Source organism: Ischnura elegans, chromosome 1 (assembly GCF_921293095.1).
Source record: "Ischnura elegans chromosome 1, ioIscEleg1.1, whole genome shotgun sequence".
Taxonomy (NCBI): Eukaryota; Metazoa; Arthropoda; class Insecta; order Odonata; family Coenagrionidae; genus Ischnura; species Ischnura elegans.
The window spans coordinates 41880090-41885263 of record NC_060246.1 but is presented as its reverse complement, the minus strand read 5'-3'; positions in this window follow the sequence as shown (position 1 = coordinate 41885263).

Here is a 5174-nt window from a genome sequence, read left to right as displayed (position 1 = left end):
CTTAGTTCGTTTCTGTCAGTAATCCCATAATAGGTATTGTATTTGCTTTCAGAAAGCTGCATGTAAATTTTGAAGGAGACATCTTAGCTTTGTATAAACTAATTATTTTGTCACTCATTAGATGGAGCGATATTCTAGATGGATAAAAATACATAGTATGTTCTTTTGGGTGCAAATACCTAATCGTCATAAATATCCTTCTTCTTTCAATAACTTATTCTTCTCTTGTCAACATTTTATACCTAGGGAATGATCAATAGCCCAAATTGTTTTGCCAAAAAATATATTAATTTATCACAAAAGTCCTCTTTCCTTCCAATTTTATAAAAGCAACTTAGATGCTAAATTCATTGTAAGACTTTAGGACCTTTAAGAAATTCCTTTTGATCGTCATGAAAAATGATGATACATTTGGTTTGACATCTTAGCTTAATCTAAGAATCCTCCATGTAAACAAAGAAATGATGATACATTTGGTTCTTAATGGAAGTAAATTAAGAGAATTTATAACTTTCAACGAACTAAAAGTAACAAACACATTTTTCAAGAAAAAAGATATCAATAAATTCACCTGGTCAGCCAGGGGTCACCGATCCCTAATTGATAGAGGTCTGTGAATTTTGCGAGACGCGATATCGCGAAATAACACGAAATAATGCGAAATCGGTTATTTAAAACGAAATTTCGCGTTATTTGTGATTTTAGGTGGATTAGCGAAAAAATCATAGGTAATGAGTCGTAATCTATTAAAACATAAGCCTTCATTGTTTAACGCTGCCGACGTTCATTTGCTCTATCTCATTACGATTCCAAGGTCAATAGGCTCGTTAAGTCTCGCGCATCCGCGTAATATCGCGCACTGTGGTGATTTATCCGCCAGAATTTGCCGTTAAATTTATCACTGCCTCTTTCTTACCTGAAGGATTAGATATTATGAATTAATAATGCGCGGAAAGAAATTTAGCACGGCCGCGGAGGAGCGGAAATATAAGCTCACACGCCCGATACGCGTCAATGCCGAGCAGTAATTCCGGCGACTCACCGCGGCGCATTAGACTGCGTTATTGGATAACTTGTTGCAGGAATACCTTGAGTATGGGTCTAATGTAACAATTTCGTTGACTTAAACACGGCCGCTGGCTGGGACCGGGCCGCCGTTCACGGCACGGCCCACAGCGTGGCAGAGTCGTCTCGTCTGAAAGCGGCCTGAATTTCACGGCGTCGTGACGTGAGCGGCGGCCGGCGAAAAGTCGTTTCGTCAGAAAGCGGCCTCAATGTAGCACTGCCTGTATTTCGCGCCGTACACGGCGCACCGCTGGGCCGGATTGCAATGGACGCCGTGGTGACCATGGCGGCCGCCAACGGCACCGTGCGTTAACTGCGCGGTTCGATTCGTTTTAAGACATCCATAGACACGTAAGGTTATTTGAAAGCACGAAGCGCTAGCAGTTGGGAGAAGGGAAGGAAGGAACTGGAAGGATAGGAGGAGAGGGGATTCTCCTTATTTGCAGACGGATCGTCGAATACATATTCAGCTCTCCACTGAGCTACAATGCAAAAAAATCATTTCGACATTGGCCAAATCTAATACCTAATTCTTCAGGTGAGAAAGCGTCTCATTCTAGATGCTTCAGGATCGATAAATGGGAAATAATTTTTCAAGTTTCTTTGAATCCGATTATGTTTTGTTATGTGCGCTTCTTTCTCTGCCTTTCCTGACTGATAGGCAACAGCTGTAATCAAAACTAAGCGACTTTGTTGTATCTAGCTGCTGTCCCATCTTCCCTCAACACCTGGGTGAGGGGTATCGAAAGGGAACCCACGACATGAAACATTTCAGACAATTTGTAAGTTATACAGTACTGCAGCTACCCAGCACTCAGTTTGAAAACACCACCGTGATAGGTTGTGTTTTGGGGTTAGACTGTTTTTATTATCGTAGTTCCAGCTTTCAATATTGAACGAAGCATAGGAATTTTAAAATGCCAAAAGCTAGTGATACTCTTCACACCAGGGTAAGTAAATTTAGTTGAAAAGGATGTTATGTGAAAGACAGAGTATTACTGTGCAAAGTTTGTGATAAAAGATTTTAATTCAAAAGATGTGACACTTTGTTAAAGCACATCAGTAGCGATACTCATAAACGTGCGAAAGAAAGGGGACCCACAAAACGACAGCTATCATTTGAACACACAGTCACTCACTCAAAGAAAGGAAAGGAGGAGCTTGTTGTTGCTACTACAGAAGCATTTTTAAAGGCTTTATTTAGTGTAGAGAAATGCAAAAATCCCGGAATGGCTCTCGAAGTATACACATATAAGGTAGCGGGGATTTTGCCGTTTGCTGATTGTATTAGCTAAGACTACATACTTGAACCATTCATATACCTTGAACCAATATAAATTGAACCACTTCTTTCATGTTGTTTTATCAGAAATTTTGTGCTATTGAAATTGTGTTAAATGTTAAGTAAAATGCTTAATAAAAGTATAGGTATTAATGAAACAAGTACCATAAAATAATAAAACGCCTATACACCGGGAAAAATGTAACATTATAATAACACCGCCAAGATTTTCTATAACACCGAAATCACATGGTTTTAAAACGAATTTTAGCAAAAAATAAAACCACTTTCACGGACCTCTACTAATTGATTACATAATTGTAAACCGAAAATTAGCCTCAAGGATAACAGATACTCATGTATATAGAGGAGCAAATATATGCACCGATCATTTCCTTGTTAAGGCAAAAATACAACTATGGGCAAGGTGGAAAAGGCAAAATACGGAAAAGAAACAATGTCAAGTAAAGAAAATCTTCAAAACATACCTTTTGAAGGAGAGTAGTATTCGAAAACTACCAACACAGGATTACATAACTGCTCGAACAGATAAAACCAGAACATGACATCAATAAGGAATGGGAAAATCTTAAGAAAGCTATTTTACAAATAGCTAATGAAGTTTTGGGCACCAGAAATAAAAAGAAACAGAAAAGAGGTTTAAAGATCTGGAATGAAGAGATAGCACAGGCCATCGAAAATAAAAACAAAGCATTCAGAGATTACCTACAGAGAAAAACAGAGGAAACGAAAGAAAAATATCACTGGGTCAGAAACCACACGAAAGCAATAATAAGGAATGCACATATGATATCATGGGATAGATTTATAAGTGGAGTAGAGGATGATATTCATGGTAGGCAAGAAATAGCATATAAACTGATGAAACAGCTCAACAAAGCAGAGAAAGATACTGCTCAACTAAATGTTATACTGAAGGAAGAATGGATAGAACACTATAGGAGATTATAGTATGATCCAACATTAGATGATACGATCAACACTCCAGAGGAAACAATAGGAGTAGACCCTATTGACTTGAAAGAACTAGAGTATGCTCTGAATAAGACAAAAAATAGGAAAGCTGCTGGCATAGATGGAATTGAATCAGAGCTGATAAAATATGGAGGTACATCCCTACAAATAAGAATCCTCCATCTATACAACATGTGTTGGAAAAAGCTTGAAATCCCAAAGGATTGGAATGTGGCTAAGGTTGTTTCATTGTTTAAAAAAGGAAAAAGAAATAATCCAGTAAGTCTACTAAATAATGCATATAAAATTTACAGTAGAATATTAAATACCTGACTACAAGCTATCTCTGATACCATTTTATTAGAAGAACAGGCTGGATTTAGGAAGGGAAGATCTTGCATTGACGATGTTTTTACTTTAAAACAAATCATTGAAAAACGAAGAGAGTTCAATCTAGAAACACATCTGGCATTCATAGATTTTGAAAAGGCGTTCGATTGTGTAAATAGAGAAATGTTATGGTCAGTTATGCAGAAAAGAGGGTTTCCTAGACATCTGATAAAAGCTTCCCAGAGTCTATACAGAGACACCAGAATTGTAATTGACACAGGGAAACAGATCACCCAAGAAATTATCATTAACCGAGGAGTTAGACAGGGTTGCAGCCTATCCCCAACCTTGTTTAATCTATATATAGATGACGTTCTGAGAATGTGGAAAGAGAATAATGTATCACCAGGCATAGAAATAGGACCATCTCAATACTTAAATACAAATCTGTTTGCTGACGATCAGGTTATAATACAAGATAAAGAGGACAAACTCCAGATGGCAGTACACAGACTACACCAGTTGAGCAAGCTATACAACCTGAGAATTTCAAAAACCAAAACAAAGACTATGGCATTTTTAGGAAGCAACCCTATACGAACAAAAATTGTTATTGAGGATCAAGTCCTGGAACAAGTGTCGCACTTCCAGTACGTAGGATGCGATATAACATATGACGAGGAAAAAGATATTATAAATAAGGTTAACACTTTTCAGAGAATATGTGGCACTATTAGAAGAACTCTAAAGAACAAAACAAGAAAAGAAACACAAATAAAATTTTACAAAGTGATGGCAGTCCCTACTGTACTCTACGGATCAGAATGTTGGGTACCAAAAAAGAAGGAATTAAGGCAGATAGAATCGTCTGAAATGAAATTTTTAAGATCAGTAAAAGGCTGCACAATATTGGATAAAATAAGAAACACTCAAATAAGAGATGAACTGGGTGTCCAAGCAGTCACTGACAAACTTAAAGACTACAAACATAGGTGGAAGGAACATTTACTTCGAATGCCAAATGAAAGAATTCCAAAACAAGCAATGGAATATCAACCATTTGGCAAGAGAAGTATAGGAAGACCAAGGAAAAGATGGTAATGTGGAGCCGGAACAGGCTTAGTAGCCTAATCCTGGGGGTCTATTCTCTAACTCGAAGCTCCCGTCGTGGTAGCTTCGAACTAGCTACCAGAATTGGCTACCAACCTTATTCTCTAACAGGGAGTAGCTTTCTCAGACCGAGAATTTCTGGTAGCTTTCTCAGACCGGATATGGGGTATGAGAAATATTTCGTGCGAACTCAGATTTTACTCTTAGAACCAATGAAATCGCTCGTTTCATTTCGTAACCTGCGGGAAAATCATAATGTAGTCGTTCTCGGCTGACTTTTTCTTCTAGTTGAAATTAATGTGCTTTGTAAATTACGAAATGCTGAGTGCCTTCAGCTTTCATAATAATAGAAATACGAATAATAATAGAAATACGTAGAAATAATTATATTTGGCTAAGCGGCTTTTATATC